The 19,539-nt window shown below is 35.4% G+C and overlaps 1 pseudogene; it reads left to right on the top strand.

Moving 5' to 3' along the window:
* The first annotated feature begins 13,560 nt into the window (after nucleotides 1-13,560).
* On the top strand, nucleotides 13,561-14,568 carry LOC147404796 (putative membrane protein At4g09580 pseudogene; annotated as a pseudogene).
* The last annotated feature ends 4,971 nt before the right edge of the window (nucleotides 14,569-19,539 follow it).

The raw sequence follows: 19,539 nt of genomic DNA, 5'->3' as shown, positions 1-19,539 counted from the left end.
TTCCTAGTCAGACTATCCCTAACCCTAGAGGTCAACCTTTGATTTCAAACGGTTCAAAAGGTCAATACGAAGTAGGAAGCCATTCTGGAGCTCCACAAGACTCAATCCATAGTATCCACACCTTACGTTCGGGAAAGAAGGTGGACAACAAGGTCCAACCTATTGACAAGGGAGAAAAAGTCTTAGAGAAGGACAAAGTTCAAAAAGAAGTCATAGAGTCTCCAAAAGAGAAGGAGAAAGATTTGGAGAATCTTCCCATCATTTTGTCAATTCCAAAAGCTCCATTTCTCCATCGCCTTAGAGATTCTAAAAAAGATAAGTAATTTGAGGGTGTCTTAGAAGTCTTCCAACATATGCATATCAATATCCCATTCCTAGATGCCATTAAGCAGATACTTTCTTATGCGAAATTGGTAAAGGATTTAACGACAGCTAAAAGAGAAATACCGTTTCCTCGGGAAGCCATCATGGCAGTCCAAGGTTCGTCGCTCATCCAACAAATGATTGCACCAAAATTTAAGGATCCTGAATGTCCAAAAATTTCCATTCATATTGGAAATCAAGTGGTCGAAAAATGTCTCTTAGATTTAGGGGCCAATGTGAACCTTTTACCATATTCGGTTTACAAACAATTAGGTTTGGGAGTTTTGAAACCCACCGATATCACGTTGAGTCTAGCCGATAGGTCCATAAAAATTCCAAAGGGTATAGTTGAGGATGTGATAGTTAAAGTCAAAGATTTCTATTTTCCTGTTGACTTTGTTGTCTTAGACACAGAGTCAGTCATCAATTCAAACAGTCATATTCTTATCATCTTAGGACGTCCATTCTTAGTCATGTCTGAAGCAGTCATTCGTTGTAGAAATGAGATTATGACTTTAGCATTTGGGAATATAAAAGTGAAACTGAACGTCTTCCACAATTTTCAAGGAATTGATGTAGATGATGGTATGGAGGAAGTGAACATGATAGATACGCTAGTCAATCAAACATATCAAGAGTTAGGGTACTCTGATCCCCTAACGAAATGTTTGGCTTACTTTGGCCTTGACTTGAATGCAGAAGAGTCTATAAGCGAAGTCAATGCTTTGCTTGAATCCATTCCACTCTTAGATTCTGTGAGGTGGCATGCAAAAGTTGAAAGTCTTCCTATGCGCACATCCAATTTTGTTCCTTCTCATGTTGAGCCTCCAAAATTAGAACTCAAGTTGCTTCCAGAGACCTTGAGATATGCATTTCTTGGCATGAATCAAACCTTGCCCGTGATCATTTCCTCTCACCTCAATGAAGTTCAAGAGGGACAGTTGTTAAGAGTATTAAGAGAAGCTATTGGTTGGAATATAACTGACATCAAGGGAATTAATCCATCTGTGGTGATGCATCATATTCGTTTAGAGCGCTAAGCTTCCTTAAAACCTTAGAAACGGCTAAATCCTGTCATGAAATACGTGATTCAGATGGAAATGATGAAATTGCTAGATGCGGGTATTATCTATCCTATCTCTGACAGTCATTGGGTGAGTCCTATACAAGTAGTTCCTAAGAAATCTGGTATCACTGTGGTAGTGAACCAAGACAACGAATTATTCCCCACTCGAGTCCAAAATGGATGGAGAGTGTATCGATTATAGGAAACTCAACTCGATGACTCCTATGGATCATTTCCCCTTACCTTTCATTGATCAAATGTTAGAGCGTCTAGCAGGACATTCTTACTATTGCTTCTTAGATGGTTATTCCGGGTACAACTAGATACCTATTGCTCCAATCGATCAAGAGAAAACAACTTTCACCTGTCCCTTTGGAACTTTTGCGTATCGTCACATGCCTTTTGGATTGTGCAATGCACCCGTTACTTTTCAATGGTGTATGATGAGTATATTCTCCGACATGCTAGAAAGATATCTCGAAGTGTTCATGGATGATTTTTCAATTTTCGGACCAAATTTTGAGGAATATCTCCATCACTTAACTTTGGTCATTGTACATTGCAAAGAAGTCAATCTAGTCCTCAATTGGGAAAAATGTCATTTCATGATAACATCGGGGATTGTGCTAGGGTACATTATTTCTGCTAAGGGGATTGAGGTAGATAAGGTGAATGTAGGTCTAATAAAAAAATTACCACCTCCTAGAACGGTCAAAGAAATTAAGTCATTCCTAGGCCATGCAGGTTTCTATCGTAGATTCATTAAAAATTTTGAGAAAATCTCGAAGCCTTTATGTGAGCTATTGGGAAAGGATGTTCCTTTCGACTTTTCAGAGTCATGTCTCTCTGCGTTCAACAAGCTCAAGTCCGAGTTAACCTCGACACTCATTATTCAACCTCCAAACTGGAATATTCCATTCGAAGTTATGTGCGACGCTTCAGATTATGCAATAGGTGCTGTTTTGGGTCAGTGAATTGAAAAACAACCTCATATTATCCAATATGCTAGTAAAATCCTTAACGATGCTTAGTTTAACTACTCTACAACGGAGAAGAAAATGCTAGCAGTAGTTTATGCCGTTGAAAAATTCCGTCCCTACCTCATAGGATTTAAAGTCGTGATCTGCACAGACAACGCAGCATTGAAGTACCTTCTATCAAAAAAAGATGCTAAAGCAAGGTTAATCCGTTAGATTCTACTTCTACAAGAGTTTGATCTCGAGATCCGAGACAAAAAGGGGGCAGAAAATGTCGTAGCTAATCACTTGTCTAGGATAGGTAACAAGCCATCTAAGGAGTTCTTATCCATCTCTGAATCCTTTCCCGATGAGCAACTTATGCAAATTTCTCAAGCCAACGCTCCATGGTATGCGGACATTGTCAATTACTTAATTACAGGTCAATTCCCAATTGAAATGACTAGTCAAGAGAAACTCCGTCTTCTGTAAAAAATAAAATGGTATTTCTGGGATGAGCCATACTTATTTAAGTATTGTCCCGATCAAATCATTAGACGTTGTATTCCAACCTGTGAGCAAGTCAATATCCTAGAATTTTGCCATAATGATACGTGCGGAGGGCACTTCAGTGGTAAGAAGACCACTATAAAAATCTTACAATGCGGTTTTTTCTGGCCTAGTATTTTTCGTGATGCCCACGAGTTTAGCAAATCTTGTGATAGATGTCAGAGATTAGGAAAAATCTCTAAGAGAAATGAAATGCCTCAAAATCCTATCCTAATCATCGAAATTTTTGACGTGTGGGGTATAAACTTCATGGGACCCTTTTCTATTTCCTAGGGTTACCAATACATCGTAGTTGCCATGGACTATGTGTCAAAAAGGGTCGAAGCTATGGCATGTAGAACTAATGAATACAAGGTTGTGATAAAATTCATCAAGGAGACGATTTTTTTAAGATTCGGTACTCCGCAAGCTATCATAAGTGATGGTGGTTGGCATTTTTACAACAAAATCTTTGTTGCGTTGATGAAGAAATACCTCATAACGCATAAGGTTGCCACACCTTACCACCCACAAACAAGTGGGCAAGTGGAGATTTCTAACAGGAAAATGAAGACTATCTTAGAAAAGACAGTCAATCCTTCAAGGAAAGATTGGTCTTTGAGATTGAGTGATTCACTCTAGGCCTATAGGACCGCATTCAAGACACCTATAGGGATGTCTCCTTACCGGTTAGTTTTTGGTAAGGCATGTCATCTCCCTGTAGAACTCGAGCATCGTGCATATTGGGCGATCAAGCGCCTCAACTTTGATTTTGATAAAGCAAAGCGAAAGTTACAACTAGACGAGTTAGAAGAGATTAGAAATGACTTGTATGATTGTGTCAAAAGGTACAAAAAAACGTACCAAATTCTTTCACGATAGGCACATTCTTAGGAGGAATTTCATTCCTAATCAAAGATTTTTGTTGTATGATAATAGACTCCACCTTTTTCCAGGAAAACTTAAGTCTCGATGGACTGGCCCATATATTATCCAAACAGTTTACCCCCATGGTGCTGTTGAAGTCCTTAATCCTAAGGATGGATCTATTTTCAAAGTGAATGGCCAACGTCTCAAACCTTTTCTCGAGTATGTTTCGCATGAGGAAGTTCTTCTCCTCGATGACCCCGTCTATCAAAATTAACTTTGTTTTCGTCTGGCTAAAGACGTTAAACTTAGCTCTTCTGGGAGGCAACCCACATGTTTCAGGGGACATTGTGTTAAATATCAATAAGACTGTAAGGTCTTTCTCAGGTGCTATCTAACCCATTTCATTTCATTTTGTCAATTTCAATTTTACCTTTGCATGTATATGTTGAAATATTGAGGACAATATAATGTTTAAGTTTGGGGGTGTATGGGTCGGATTTCCACTTATTATTTTCTTCTTTTATTTCAAAAAAAAAAAAAAAGTTGATGACTTTGTTGTATTTTGTTCAAAATCGTAGCTTGTATCTTTAAGTACTTGGTCAAAAACATTTAATCAGTTTTTCATTGGAAGTTATAATCTGGAGTCCCCATTTGTGTTTCTCTTAGACAAAAGTTAGAGCAAAGTTATCTTTTGGTTTATAGTCACTTCTAATAAGATTTCTAAGAGTCTCGATTGTATTAAGAGAGCTTATTACCTTCTTTCTACCTAGAGTTTAAGGAAAAATTGGGTTTGATGAACTTTGACTTCCTTGTTCAATTGGTTGGCTGATTAGAAGAAAAATAGAACTGGGTTGTATACACCTTATACAGTAACCATTGAATTAGACTGGGTACCTTGAAAAGGACTACCTACTTTTCTTAGAAAAAGAGTGAAGAAGTAATAGAAAAAAAAAAGAAATCTTCCAAAAAAAAAAAGAAAATATTCAAAGATCCAAAAGTTTATGTAAAATTTTAGTAGGGTGAATGCCATCAAGTGTAAAAATGTGAGTATATTGGAATATCACAGATAAAGCCCCTTAGAGGTATTAAAGTGAATATCCACACTTCTCACTACCCCAGACAGGATGCTAAGTTTAGAATTAAACCCAAAGTTACTCCAGCCACTCTTGAGTCGTTAGAAGGTTGAAACTCATTCTAGGAAATCGAATCTCTTAAATTTTTGAGTTAGAAGTACTATCGCTCAAAGGTCAATTTAAGTCTAACTTTTGTCGTAGAGAAATAAGGGTTGGGACTCTATACCAAGTAGTACTTCCAATTGATTGACAAAACCAAAGAAAAAAAAACTTGCGCTTTTCAATATAAGTTTTGATTTTGATTATTTTTACTTCATAGTTATTTTCAAATTTTGTGGATATATTTTCTGCAAACCCTCACGAGTCAAACTCGTCCACTAGGGGTAACCTAGAGGTTCAAGGGCTTGCTACATTCGCTAAATGCAGTCGAGGTGCCTGCGAAAGTGGTAGTTTTATTTTTTAGGGACTAGAAAAAGGTAAGTTTGGGGGTGTGATGAGTGTCTCCAAATACTCAATTATACGCACATTTTTCGATTATTTATCTAGATTTTTGTACCTATTTCTCCATATTAAGGTAATAATCATGATAAGCCTCAAAACACCATGTTGCAAGTTAATTAGGCTTAATTATATATAAATAAATTCATTTACTAGATAAATCTAATTACGTGTGTTTCTTGTGCAGAAAATCAACAATTTGAAATCAAAATCTCAAGGCAAAAGCATTTGGACCCACTTTGAAATGTCCTAATCCTTAACTTATATTCTCCTCTTTTGTCTTTTTGTGCAAAGAAAAGTGGAGGCTACTTTTAGACTCTTCTTCACACATTTTTCTTTATAAATAGAGCCTTCATTTCTAGAGAAAGGGTCCTATCTTGATTCTCTTATCCAAAACTCCTTTAATCTAAGGCTCTTAGCCTATTCTCTTATTTTTTGTATTTTTATTTTCTAATTATTTTCTTTTGGCTAAATAGTCTTGTAAGAAGTAGAAGAAGAAGAAGTTGTAAGTTTCTCCATGAAATGAAGAAAAGTTATTTCATCTCTTATCTTCCCTCTCTTGCAATGACATTAGGCTAAGTTCCCCTCCATTGGAGAGTGGAAAAATCTAGAGCAAGTTCTTGTGTTATTTCTAATTTCATACCTTTCTTTTATTTAAAATGCTTATGAGTTCTCTTTAAGTTTCTTGTACCTTTTGTTCTTAATATATATACTTTATGCTTAGATTAGATCAAGATAAAGTATGCTTAAACTAGATAATTGGTAGTAGGAAGTTTTCAAAGAATTATACTTTATTTATGTACCCTTATTTCATTTCATTTGCAAAACTTTCCGATCTAAGGAGCTAACACCAAGCCTTTACGATTGAGTTAGAAAAAGACTAGAAACTAGGAATTGCTCATCAACATGTTCTAGGTAGATCCACCTCCAATGGTGTTTTAATTTCATAAGTTTACTTGCTTTTAATTTCATTTACTTTAGTTTATTTTCTAGCAATTTTACATTTTCTTATAAGTTCAAAAATACAAAGAAAAACAGTTTTAATTCCTTTTAGTTAATTTGAATTTTATCTTCTTAGCTTAACTCTATTCCTCCTTTCTCTTGGGTTCGATCCCCTACTTGCCCCACAAGTAAGGTAAAAGTAAGATTATTATTAACTCTGTTGAGAAGAACAACGATAGTCTCATCACCTAGTTATTTTTAGACAGAAAAGAGTAGAAGATTCACACTAGACCCTAGATCTAGCAAACACTTCTCAATCATATTTTTTCCTATATGCACAGAGATTGTTAGATAGCCTGGGTTATTAAATTTAGGCACAATTGTTTGTTGAATCCGACAAGAGGATTGGGCTATCATTGTAGCTTCTCTAGGTACAAGGATTTTTCTTTTCACCGTAGTGATATCTTTGAGGAACTTTGCATATAAAGGGATTTGACGGATTGCGTCAAAAAAAGGGATGTTAATTTGAACATTCTTGAAGACTTTAAAAATACATTATAATTGCTTCCCTTTTATTGTCTATTAATCTATGTGGAAAGGGAACATTGGGAATGGTAATATGTTTTTTCATTGGTGAAAGAGTTTCTTTTTGTTGGTCATCTTCTTCTATTGAAAGTGTACTTTGGGTATCCCCTTGTGGTGCGACCTTATTAGGCATATGCACTTTGTTACCCACTAATTTACTAGAGCGCAGTGTGCAGACTACTTGTACATAGTCATCAAAGGGACCATGGTTGACCTGCTATTTCATACTATCTTTTTGGGACAGTTCTTCTTGGGTGGGCACGGTTTGGCTTGGAAATTTCTTTTTATTTCTCTCTCCAATAGAAAGAGCTAATTGGCTTAGTTGAACCTCAAGCTTGTTAATTGATTGTGCATTACTTTGAGTCAACTATGTTTGGCCCTACATGAATTGCTACATTTGCTATTGTTACTTTAACACATTTGCCATCATTGTTTCTAATATAAAATTTGTGTATGCAACTGGAAAAGAGTAGTTGGTCATGGGGTCGACGACAATCATCCTTTGATCAGACTTATAAAGTAAAGAGTAAGATGCTTGCAGAACCAAAGAGATGTTCATATTGGATTGAGATTGCTTATTATAAACTTTTTGAAAATTAGGATCACCACTTTGTTGGATAGGTTCATTTTGACGATAGGAAAAGTTGGGGTGAAATCTATTGTCAAGGTAGTAAGTCTGACTATATGAATTTGGAGTGGGTTTCTTAAAAGTATTATATGACCCAATGGCATTGGCCATAGAACAATTCTCAATGAGGTTGTCAAAATTTTCATATATGGTACATGCGGAAGGTATCTCTGAGGTGACTTGTATTACAAGACGACCCTCTTGTGGTTCGTTTTGATGCTAAAGGCATCAAACTTCTTATTTAGACTTTGCATAGTACTAACCAGATTAGTCATTACATTTTTGATATCAGGATCACTTTTGATCTCATATATGCCTGGTTTATTGGCTTCAAAGTCACTTTTATTAGAGTCTCCTAAATTGATGCTCAAGTTTCAAGCATTTTCAGCGAGTTGTATAAGAAACTCGTAAGCTTGATTTGGAATTTGATTCATGAATTTTCCTTTGTGCATGACTCTAAAAGAAAATGTTGGGTTGTAGTAAGACCACGATCGAAGAAATTGACAGTTGGACTTTATCAATCCCATGATGTGGGCATTTTACAAGCAGGTCATTAAATCTTTCCCAAGTTTGGAAAAATTCTTCATCAAGTTTGCTCTTGAAGTTCTTAATGGTATTTTTGATTTGTTCTGCTTTTTCCATCAGAAAAAACTTGGCCATGAATTTTCTTGATAACTCGTCCCAAGTGGTGAGCGAGTTAGAGGCCATAGAGTTCAACCATACTGCTGCATGATCTTCTAGAGATAAAGAGAACAACCTCAATTTGACATTTTCTTCATCGAGGTTACTGTTTCGAAAGTTTTACATAATGTTAAAAATTTGTTCAAATGGTTATAGGGTTGCTCACTCTTGAAATCATAAAACTTAGGGAGCATGTTGATGGTAGCTGACTTAATTCGAATTGTGTCACATTGATTGTTGGCAAGGCAATACATGAAGGGGGAGTTGCTGTAATTGGGGCGAATAACTCATTTAGAGTTCGTTGATCTTCTTAGATAATTTGAGGTGGGGAAACTAGTTGAGTCATCTCAAGTGACTGAGAGATAGGTGAGAAATCGAATTCTCTTCTAATTTATTAAAGTGAATGAGATCTTGTGATCTTAGGATCGAATGATTCAAACGGATTCTTTTGAGATCTCCTACTTAACATACACTAATGATGAACACAGATAGTAGGGGGAATTTCACACGTGCTTGATGGGTTCCTATTATATTAGATAGCTTCTAACTATTTCAAAGGGATAGCTTGAGCCTCCAACCCAGTTATCTGAAATCGAAATCAACTAGTTTAATCCCTAGATGAGAGGTAGTGCATGATGCTGAGCAATGGCATTCTTAAATCACCTCTTTATCTAGAATAGACGTAATCTATCCCCCTAGTACAACAAGGTACAACGGGGCAGGATTGCACTTAGGCACTAACTTCGATCAAGAAGTGCAATTAGTGCAACTCAGGCTAACTTTGCCTATTGAGTTCGATAGGACCTATGGTCAAGTCTAATTAGATTTTAATGAAATTCGGCTTATGTGAATTAATTACCTAATAGGACAAGAATTTGGTGATGAAATCCGATTCTTATCTTATTGTTCCATCCTCGAAAGGGTGCCCTTTTTATTAATGTGCAATTGGAAGTGTGTAATTAACTCACTCAAATTCAATACAGAAACCACTAGCAAGGGTTGCGTGGGGATTTTGAGTTTTACCTCCCATTCTAGATGGGCGTTGATCGAGTTGAGTCAACTCGGGCTACTAATACCAAACTTGGTGTACAAACCTGAGGAACCGAGATAGTTACGTCCTACTGTTATTCTCCCTTAATTCTATTACAGTCCGACCCTTCTCGAATTAATTAAAATTAAAATTTGAAAATAAATAATAAAAAAATTCTAAAAAGAAAATCTTAATATAATTATAGTTTAAACAAAAAGAAATTCTTGTTTCTATGTCAAAGAATCGGATCCAGGTGGTGGAATAAAATTTTCCAATCAAGTTGCTCATCATCGAATCCTTCAATTGAAGCAGAAGAAAAATCAAAATTAAAATTCCAAAAACACTTATGTGCTCATTAGAATACAGAAGTCTGAATAAAGATTCTGCAAAAATTTGATGTGTGAATTTCGAGGTTTGACCATGGTGCCTTAGTTGACTCTGGTGCTGTGAAAAAATTCTGATGAAATTGGCTCAAATTTTAGGGTTTTGTTTGTACTAACTTTAGGAATCCAACAATATTTTTTTTTGAATTTTTTTGAAATAAAAATTTTGATCGACATAAACCGAATCAGATTTTCGGATAAAAGATATTGGATTACACTGTTTTTCTTGATAATAGCGCCAATTTGTTCGAGCTATAGACGATGATAGAATAAAGAACAAAGAATACCTTAGCAAACAATGATCGAATCACAGAGACAATGTTAATCCAAAGTATTTTTACTTCGAATCCAATTCAAATTTATGTAAACAATTAAAAATAGTTTTCGAGAGAAATTATCTAAAATAAAATACTAAAATAAAAATATTTAAAATACTATGAAGAAGTGTAGATCAGTTGGATCCAATTTCACAAGCTTTATTAATGATTTATAGTTCTTTATTTATCTCGATCCACTAAACAAAGCTAATTTTTGTGGATCAGAATATAGAACAGTTATAATAGAATGAAATCGAAAGTATGCGATAAATTAAGTTAAGATTATTGGACAAGCATTAATTGTTCTCTAAGAAACATGGTTCATCTTGAGCTTATCAAATACTAAACCATCAAAACTTTGAGAAACAATCAATGTTTAACCCAATAATAATTACCTAACTATCACAATAAACTATGAAGCAATTACGAGAACAAAGAAACATTGACAAAGTCTTGCTCCGACTTCCTCAACAGATCTAATGGGAAATTTAGTCAATAGTCATTGCAAAAACAATAAAGTAAAAAATAAAATAAAATAAACATGAAATAAGGAGTAAAGATTAGAGAAAATGAATTTTTTATTACTTCGTGATTCTGAAACTAGTAGAGCTTTCTTATAACTTCTGTAAAACTAAAAGAAATAGAAAATAAAAACTAATACAATTAATTCTCTAGATCTAGATGCCTTTAACTCTTGTCTTGGTCTCCTATTTATAGAGGGACCATATTAGGATTTTGAAAACATTCCGTGATTACAAAAATACTAAAAACCTGGTCTATTACGAATGTCTTTTAGCCCCCAGTCTTCAATAAGAATTATGAGGTAGGATTATCTGCGTTAACCGTGCCACCACCATTGACCATAGTGCCGCGGTCCAAGTGGGCCCAAATGTCTTGAATTTTGTTCTTTGGTATTGTTTTGGATCCTAGATCATAATAGTAACTTTGAATTTTTTTTATTCCCCTTGAAACTTTGTGAATATTTTCTGTTACACGTGAATAATAGTAATTAATTTCAAAATATATTATCTGATGAAAATCAATAATAAATATGGACCAACCATGTATTATGTCTAATGAGGGGATTTAGTGTGCAATTTATCCGTAAAGTTCATATAATAAGAGCTCTAGAAACCACTTTTTAGACCTTAATCAATAGCCAACTGGTTTTTTAACATTTTTGTTTGCCTCTCTTCCATCTTGGCCTGATTCTGGGTGATCACAACTATGGCTTGCATCACAGTCTCCATCTAACTAGGTTGTCAAGGCTTGGATGTCTCAGCATATGTGAGTTATGCCCTAATGTTAGGTTTACCTTTGTCCCTTATAATGTAAGATCTACAAATCCAATATTCCTTGTAAGTTCATCGAATAAAAAATATTTCAAAAGAATTTAAGCAATGTATCAATTGTATATCAAGTTCCTATATATATATATATATTATTTTATTTATTTATATATAATTTTTAATTTTACCCTGACTCGTTAACTCCTAAAATAGAATATTCTCGCATGACTTAATAATCACATTGAAGACCTCTAGACATAGATGAGCCCTCGTCCCATATAAAACTAATATTGAGCTATGATACCAAGCTGTCACTTCCCAAAACTCCGACACGAATCCCCATGAATAAGTGTTAGAATTTCAAGGTGTGATTAATTATCCCATCCCATGATAATATACAATAATAAAATAATTTATGTTTAACAATTGTAAAGTAGCGATGTAGACACCGCATTTTTGTATCCGCCTGATTAATCAACCCGTCAACCCCGACCGCAATGATTCCCAATGATGGATGTGTATTCCATTGCTTTATTTTGTTACCAGATGTATTTCAGAAATCCGGATGAGGTATCTCGAATTGAAAAAACCTTAGAAATCACGTTACGCTAGGAAAATACGACCCCAGAAACATAGAAATCATCATCTTGCAGACCAAAAAGAAGTTTCACGATAAATATCACTAAAAAATTATCAAATTACCCCTAACCTCAAAATAACACTAGAGCCTACATTACGCTTAGGAAAACTCTTTCGAACACATAAAATAACAAATCGGAACTAAATAAATCATTTCACTAATTTTAACAGAATTCGACAAAATTACGAAAATGCCCCTCATAAAGTTCATGACCATTTCACACAAAAAATTTCATAAATGAAACAAACTAATATTTCCATTGAATTCCTTACGAAAAATCGATTCTAAAACATCCTAGAACATTAAAAACTGACTTAAAATATGAAAAGTCCTCTTCGGGGGTAAAATGGTAATTTCACAATTTTCATAATTAAAAATTTTGAATTAATAAATAAAACATTAAATAATTAAAGTGAAACATCGATGAAATTAATTTAAAATTTTGAATTAAAAAAATCGATCAATCGGGCTTTCAAGTAAAATTGTTGAGGGTTCGTGAGATATTTCTTTAAGGACCCCTCCATTTGGGGGTCCAAAGAATTAAAGATATTTTAGAGGGGTGTTCTCCAAAAATTTAAAGTCAATCAAGCAAGACTAAGGTCAAGGTATTAAAGTCAATCAAGTGAGACTAAAGTCAATTAAGCAAGACTGAAGTCAAGATATTAAAAGTCAATCAATTAAGACTAAAGTCAAAATATTAAAAGTCAATCAAATAAGACCAAAAGTCAAAAGTCATAATAGAATTCTAATTAAATAATAACTCTATCTAATAGAGTTCTAACTAAAAAATAATTCTACCTAAAAACAATTCTAATTAAAACACAATTCTACCTAAAACAAGTCTAACTAAACACAACTCTAATTAAAAGAACTCTAATTAAACACTAACTCTATCAAAATCAACCCCTAAAAAAATCTATAAATAGAGGTGCTCACACCCTATTTTCGTATCAAATCTTAAACCCTAAGAGAAGTAGGTCTAAAAGCCCCCTAGCCTCCTATAAACCCTAGTTTTGGAGTCCCAACTCCTTAGCTAACATCCCTCCTTCGATTTTAGCCTAAGAAACACCTAAAAGCCTTCCAAAAACATCCCAAAATTCACAACAAACTTGAAGAATTCAGATCCAAGGAAAAAAGAGATACCTTGCCTCAGAGATCGGAAATCAAATCCGGAGACAGAACGAAGCAAGAAGTACGGTACAAGGAGCTACTTTTGTCGGATCTGAGGGAGCAAAGTCTTTGCTATCGAAAAGGTATAATCTTTTTTTTATTTTTTTTATTATTATCTAGGTTTTTAGCAATGTAATTTATTTGGGAAGTTAGTAGAGACCGGCTTTGGCCGAGCGGGGTTGGTGCCTAACACCTTCCAACCCCGTAACGTGATCCCCGAACCCTTTGTTTTTTCTTTCGTAGATTAGTTTGCCTTTTTTAGAGTCAGTTTGGTTCCTAGATCTTAACAACTAGGTGGTGACTCCCTAACCTCAAGGGTCAAAAGCGGATCCGCGCACCCCGCGGATCGAGGGAGCTTTCAGTGGCGACTCCATTGGGGACATTGAGGATCAAACTTGAAAAACCCCAAGTATGGGAGCAGTGCTAAAATAGCCTAGACTGTTTTTAGTTGTTAGTCTATATGTTTTATTTTTGTTTTTATCACCCTTTTCGGTTCAATTATTGATCACGCGTTTGGATCATGAATATTCCGCTTTTGCAGGTTAGTTTTATTTTGTTTATTTTTTTATTATTTTTATGGTTCAATCATGGGTTATTCGGAATGATTCCAAATAATGCAAGATTTCAATAGATTAATTAAAGAGGGAATAATGATCGTTGAATTGGGAAGTTTTTATTTTATTTTATTTTTTTTAAGGACGTGTTGATCCGCCCTTTGGCCGTTTTTTAAATTTCTTTTAGGGTATATGTCGTTCTATCTTCAAACAGTTTTTTTTTTTTTTAAATCATAATTTTTTTAGGTAGGGGCGATCCATTTTTCGACAACATTTTTTTTAGTGTTTGTTATGTTGATAGATATGTTTTTTTAATAAAAAAAAAAAAAAAGTTTTTTTTTGTTAGATGTGCTGTCCATGAACAGCAAGCAAACAGCCCCAAACAAACACGATTTTTCAATGAGGTCAACAGCAACAATGTGCTGATATAGTCGGGGTGCCGCAAGTAAAAGTTTTTTTTTTTATTTTTTTACATTTTCACGCAAACTTTCATGATTCCGGGAACTGTTTTCATGTTTTTGCTAGCTGGTTCCCTTTTCGGAATCTTCAAAGGCGTCGCTTTGGTTGTTTTTGCTGCCACTGCTGGTGTTTCTTCATGCTATTTCCTATCAAAACTGATAGGGAGACCCCTGGCGTCCTCTCTCTGGCCTGATAAACTCAGTTTCTTCCAAGCCCAGGTGGCTAAAAGAAGGAAGAGACTACTGAACTACATGCTTTTCCTAAGAGTAACCCCCACCTTGCCGAACACATTCATTAACGTAGCTTCACCAATAGTTGATGTGTCTTACCATACTTTCTTCTTGGCGACCTTCGTTGGACTCATTCCAGCTCCTTATGTGACAGTCAGGGCTGGTATAGCTCTTGGAGAGTTGCAATCGCTTGGTGACCTCTATGATTTCAAGGCAATTGCCATTCTTTTCCTCATTGGGGCTCTCTCTGTGACACCAACACTGATAAGCAAGAGCCAGTCATAGGAAACCTCGGAGGAAATTCCCACTCAATTTTTGTGGGATCTCCTAATCCTTAGCCAACCAATTGTATATCACTACGTCTGTACAGAAAAGCATGAAATAAACACAATGTGCAACTCTTTCGAGGTCAGGAATTTCACTATAAAGCTGCATCCAATGGAGAATCTTCCATGAGTGTGGCTGCTCTATCGTTTGTTCTAGTGGTTGGTTCAAAGGAAGTGTGCCCCATGTCAGGCCCATATGCCAAAAACTAAATGATTTGTTCTATATCTTAAACATGTTGATTGGATTATCAAAAAAAAATAAAAATAAAAAAATAAATTTCTTAGCTCATCAATCACTGTTCCATCCTCAATATCCCTTTGAAATTTCGGATTACTTCGGGTCATCAAAAGTGACCCCCGATTGGACTATTAATATATATATATATATTTTTTTTGGAAAATCTCAAAAGATTAAACTTGTGGTTTATCATGTGATATTTGATTTTTTCTTGGTGCATTATTTTGTCGTGATACGTAGGTAATTGCGACTTGACTAAGCGATTAATTGATCTTGATGGGTATATACCTTGATTGTTATTGACCTTGGACCGTATTTTGATGCCAAGGATATATCCATCCTTCTTAAAATACCCTGATCACATGCTATTGATTGATAATCAATTCATTTATTGATTTAATAGTAAATTTTGCCGTGATATCTCATATACATGCTATGATCCTAATTTTGATGTACATACCCTGATTCTGATTCCGATGCTATGGTTTATGTATTTTGGTACGTTAATAGTATGATCTGACCCATGAGCCCATTTATTTGACAAAAAGGCCTCGGGCACACCCCACCCTGTTTTTGCACACACCACATGCATGTTTACTATTTTACTCACTTACACGTCCCATATAGCCAACGTGGCACTAGTGCGTGGCCCGGTCTCTTCGGAGATGCGACGTCATTCATGAAATCACAACTCCAATCACGTACCTTAGGGTATATCAAATTGGGGGCATCAATACCATCTGATTAGGTGATTCTGAGAGGTATATTCATGCACCCAGGCTGGAGCGACCTAAGCCTTTGACCTATTGTAAGCCACACAGTCACATGTCCCAATTGCCAACGTAGTACTAGTACATGGTCGGTCCCCTCGTGGGATGCCAAACCATTTACGAAAGCTACAACTCTTGACTCGTACCCATAGGTATGTAAAAGATAATCTAAGTATATCAATTGCACTTCTTGGTCAAAATCGGTGCCTAAGCGAGATCTTGTCCCGCTGTACCCTACTGTACGAGAGGGATAGACTACGTCTATTCTAGACGAGAGGTATTTAAGTGGGCCCTTGCTCAGCATTGTGCGCCACCTCTTAACTGGAGATCAAACTGACTGTTTTTGGCTTCAGAGAAGTGAGTTGAGATTTTAGATTATCACCTATACAGTATATCAAACCAAGTCACCACGTATCGAGAGGTATATAGGTGTATTTGGGCAAGGGTGGCCAGATAAAATGCATTGCATGTAGTAAGCTTAAAGTCTAGAAACCTTCCTTGTAGGTCACGACTCGAACTTATCGTGGGTGTTCCCGGGTTGTTTATTGAATGGAATCTTGTGAATGATGAATGTATATGAATGATGAAATCAGAACGCCTGTGAATAATAAGATCAGAATGCATGTGAATGATGAGATCAGAGTGTATGATTATCCTCAAGGATCAAAAATGTTATTTTTGAAAATTAAAATGGGTGCACCGACCCAATAAAGAATCCATTCTTTTACAATAATGACCCAGTCCATCCCGATCCAATAATCATGGTGGGCTGGGCCATTTAAATTGAAATAGAATCAAATTTTTTTCAAAGAAGAAAAATGGTTTACGAAGGGAAAGTATTTTCTAGAAAAAGTATTTTTCGAAATAAGTGTTTCCTAGAAAAAGTGTTATTCTCTAGAAAATAATGTTTTCTAAGAAAAAGTGTTTTCCAGAAAATGTTTTCCATAAGAACAAGATTTTCCAAGAGAAAATGTTTTTGAAATAACAAACTATTTTTCAGAGAAAAAATATTTTTCAAAAGAAAATGTTTTCCGAAAGAAAAGAAAATGAAGGAAAAATGATTTACAAAAGATCTATTTTTGCATGGAAAATTTTTGAAATATGATTTTTACCAAAAATCTATTTTTTGCATGGACCTTATAAAATTATCAAAATATGTTTTTCTAAAAAGAAAATGATTGCAAAAAATAATCAGAATTGTGAAAATTGTTATTCAATAAAAGTATTATTTTCAAGAGTGTAATAAAATTATTTTCCTTCTGAATAATCATTGAATGGATGAATTGTTTAATGGATTGGTGCACAAAATTCAATAAAATCTCAGGGTTCATTTAAAATGTTATCAAGGGGGTGACACTGAAATTGGTTAAATTCACCTTCAAAGAGGTTTTAAGGGTTATCATTGTATCTAAGCTCAATCGTCCATCGTCTAGCTAGGGTTGTAAATCCGGTCAGTTAGAGTAAACGTCAATATCAAGTCAACAGTCAGAAATGACCTCAAAATTTCTCAACATCATCCAATTGTTCTTTGAAGATCATAGTGCTTCAATCCTACTGGTTGTAAGTAATATCTCAGTCATCAGTCCTAATCAAACTCCTGTGGGTACTTGTCTTGAGTTTTCATGAGTCATTTGGGTTAGTTCGAGTCATTTTTTCCAGCAAGGTCATGTTTTCCTTAGATTGAGTCTACTCTTTTCTATTGAGTCAAGTTAGTTCGTCGAGTCTATAGAGGTGTCTATCGTCCCTTCTGAATTTGATTGGATAAAGGAAATTTTTGAATACCTCGAGTGCATTAACGAATTAACTACTAATTTGGCTTCAAGGATAGATTTTTCTCCTGAGCAAGAAGATAAGAGTCGGGCTCAAGAAAGCAAAGGTCATTGACCTCGGAACAGAAATAAATTCCTAAAGAGATTCAAATAGAAACCATCTTATCTCTAGAGCAACACAAGGGGATAATGAATTTTCTCAGAAATTTCAAAAGACTTGTTCGCGTAGGCCTATGAGGATATGTTAGGTGCAAGCTTGGGTGTTGTCTGACACAGGATAGATACTGACTTGAGAAAATGAGATCAAGGAAGATGTTACAAAATGTATTAGTGCTACATTTCTCAAAATGGTAGAGCTCCCAGAATAAATTACCATTATCAGACTAATGAAATAGTTGAAGTAGTATTGATCTCTGATAATGGGTCGTACATCAAAGCTTAGGTTATCGCTCTGTGTTCAAAGTTCGAGATTCGACATCACATTATCTCTCTACCGTCCTCAAATTAATGGAAATGTTGAAGCAGCCAATAAAATATCTCAAAAAAATCATCAAGGAAATGTGTCAATCACACCAACATTGGTTAGAAAAGCTATCATTCACGTTTTGGGTGTATCATACTTCAATGCAATTTTTCATATGGAAGTAATCTTAGTAGTGGAAATGGAAATCCCTTATCTCAAGGTCTTGATGGAAAATCAATTGTTAAAAGCAGACTAAGTCTGTCTTGGGTACGAAGAACTAAACTTAATTGAAGAAAAACAGCTTAGAGTTATGTACCACGTGCAAACTTATCAAAGAAAAGTCAACGCAGACAAGGAAGTCAAAGTTGTTACCTACAAGCTAGGGATTTAACCATCAGACTTCACAAAAAAAATTGAGCACCCCTCATCGATCATAGGAGGAAGTCTGAACCTAAATGGAGAGATTCATTCATTAGTAAGGGAAACACTGCCTTGAAAAGCCATTAAACTTCAAAATTGAGCACCCCTCCTCGCCTAGAGGGAAGTTCAAACCAAATTGGGGAGGTCCGTTCATCATCAAGGAAATACTACCAGGAAAAGCTGTCAGACTTCAAGATCATGATGGAATTGAATTACCAGAACCAACCAACCTTGACCAAATCAAACGGTACTACATTTAAGGAGGCCATCTTTGGCCGAATCAATCCTCATATTACCCAGTTACCCAGTCCAACATATCCTTTCTCAACCCTTTGTAGCCTTTTCAAAAAGAAAAATTATGCCTTTTTCTTTCTCAGCTCGATCACCTAACCTAGGGGAGCGAAGCTTCGAACTACGTTTTGGTCTGATCCCAAAATTTTGGAGTACGTAGGCAACCTGAGAAGTTACTTCAGGCCCAACCACATCAAAATAAAAAAATATATATTTCCCACACAATAAAAAAAATCAAGAAAAAATTCAAAAGAAAAGAAAAAGAAATAATTTAAAAGGAAGTGCCACACAAGGGGCATTTGGGTTTTGAGCCTCAAAATTCCTTTCTTTTTATACCTAGTCCTAAGCTTACCTATAAAAGTCCTCCTAAGTACCGTATTAAAAGTCAAGGAAGATAGCAAAGCATGATTAGACAACAACTCTAGAAGTTCAGACAGGAAGAAAAGAAAAAGAAGAAAAAATGCCTGCTAGGTTGAAAATCCCAAAAGGGCGACTTAGGCAAAAATTAAGGCAAGCTCGTAAGGTTGAAAATCTGAAAGGACAACTTTGACAACAATCAGAACCAAGAAAAAAAGAAAAAGCTCGCTAGATCGAAAACCTGAAAAGGCGATCTAGGCAAAAGTTAGAGCAAACTCGATAGATTGAAAACCTGAAAAGGCGATCAGGCAAAAGTTAGAGCAAAAAAATCCCAAGCTGAGAACGGTTTGAGCTGAAACATCAGAAGTCCGAATAATCAAGTTCAATATTCGCTTAAACCACGCATAGACTCAGAAGCCACGAGTATCTTGTCTACGATCGATCTGAAAATTTTTACTCCCCCAAGTGAACCAAGGGAGATAAGGGTGAATTCTATGATGAGACTCGAAAGGAAATAATTTTGTACTCTTGAGCCTGACTCAAAAACCTTCAATAAAATTAATCAAAATTAAAAGTTGAGTCTTTATTGCGCTTGTGGTAATCAATTATTTCAAACCTTCAT

Source organism: Akebia trifoliata, chromosome 4 (assembly GCF_017979445.1).
Source record: "Akebia trifoliata isolate Shusen 1 chromosome 4, ASM1797944v1, whole genome shotgun sequence".
NCBI lineage: Eukaryota > Viridiplantae > Streptophyta > Magnoliopsida > Ranunculales > Lardizabalaceae > Akebia > Akebia trifoliata.
Note: the sequence above shows the minus strand (reverse complement) of the source record. Positions and strands in the feature narration are given on the sequence as shown.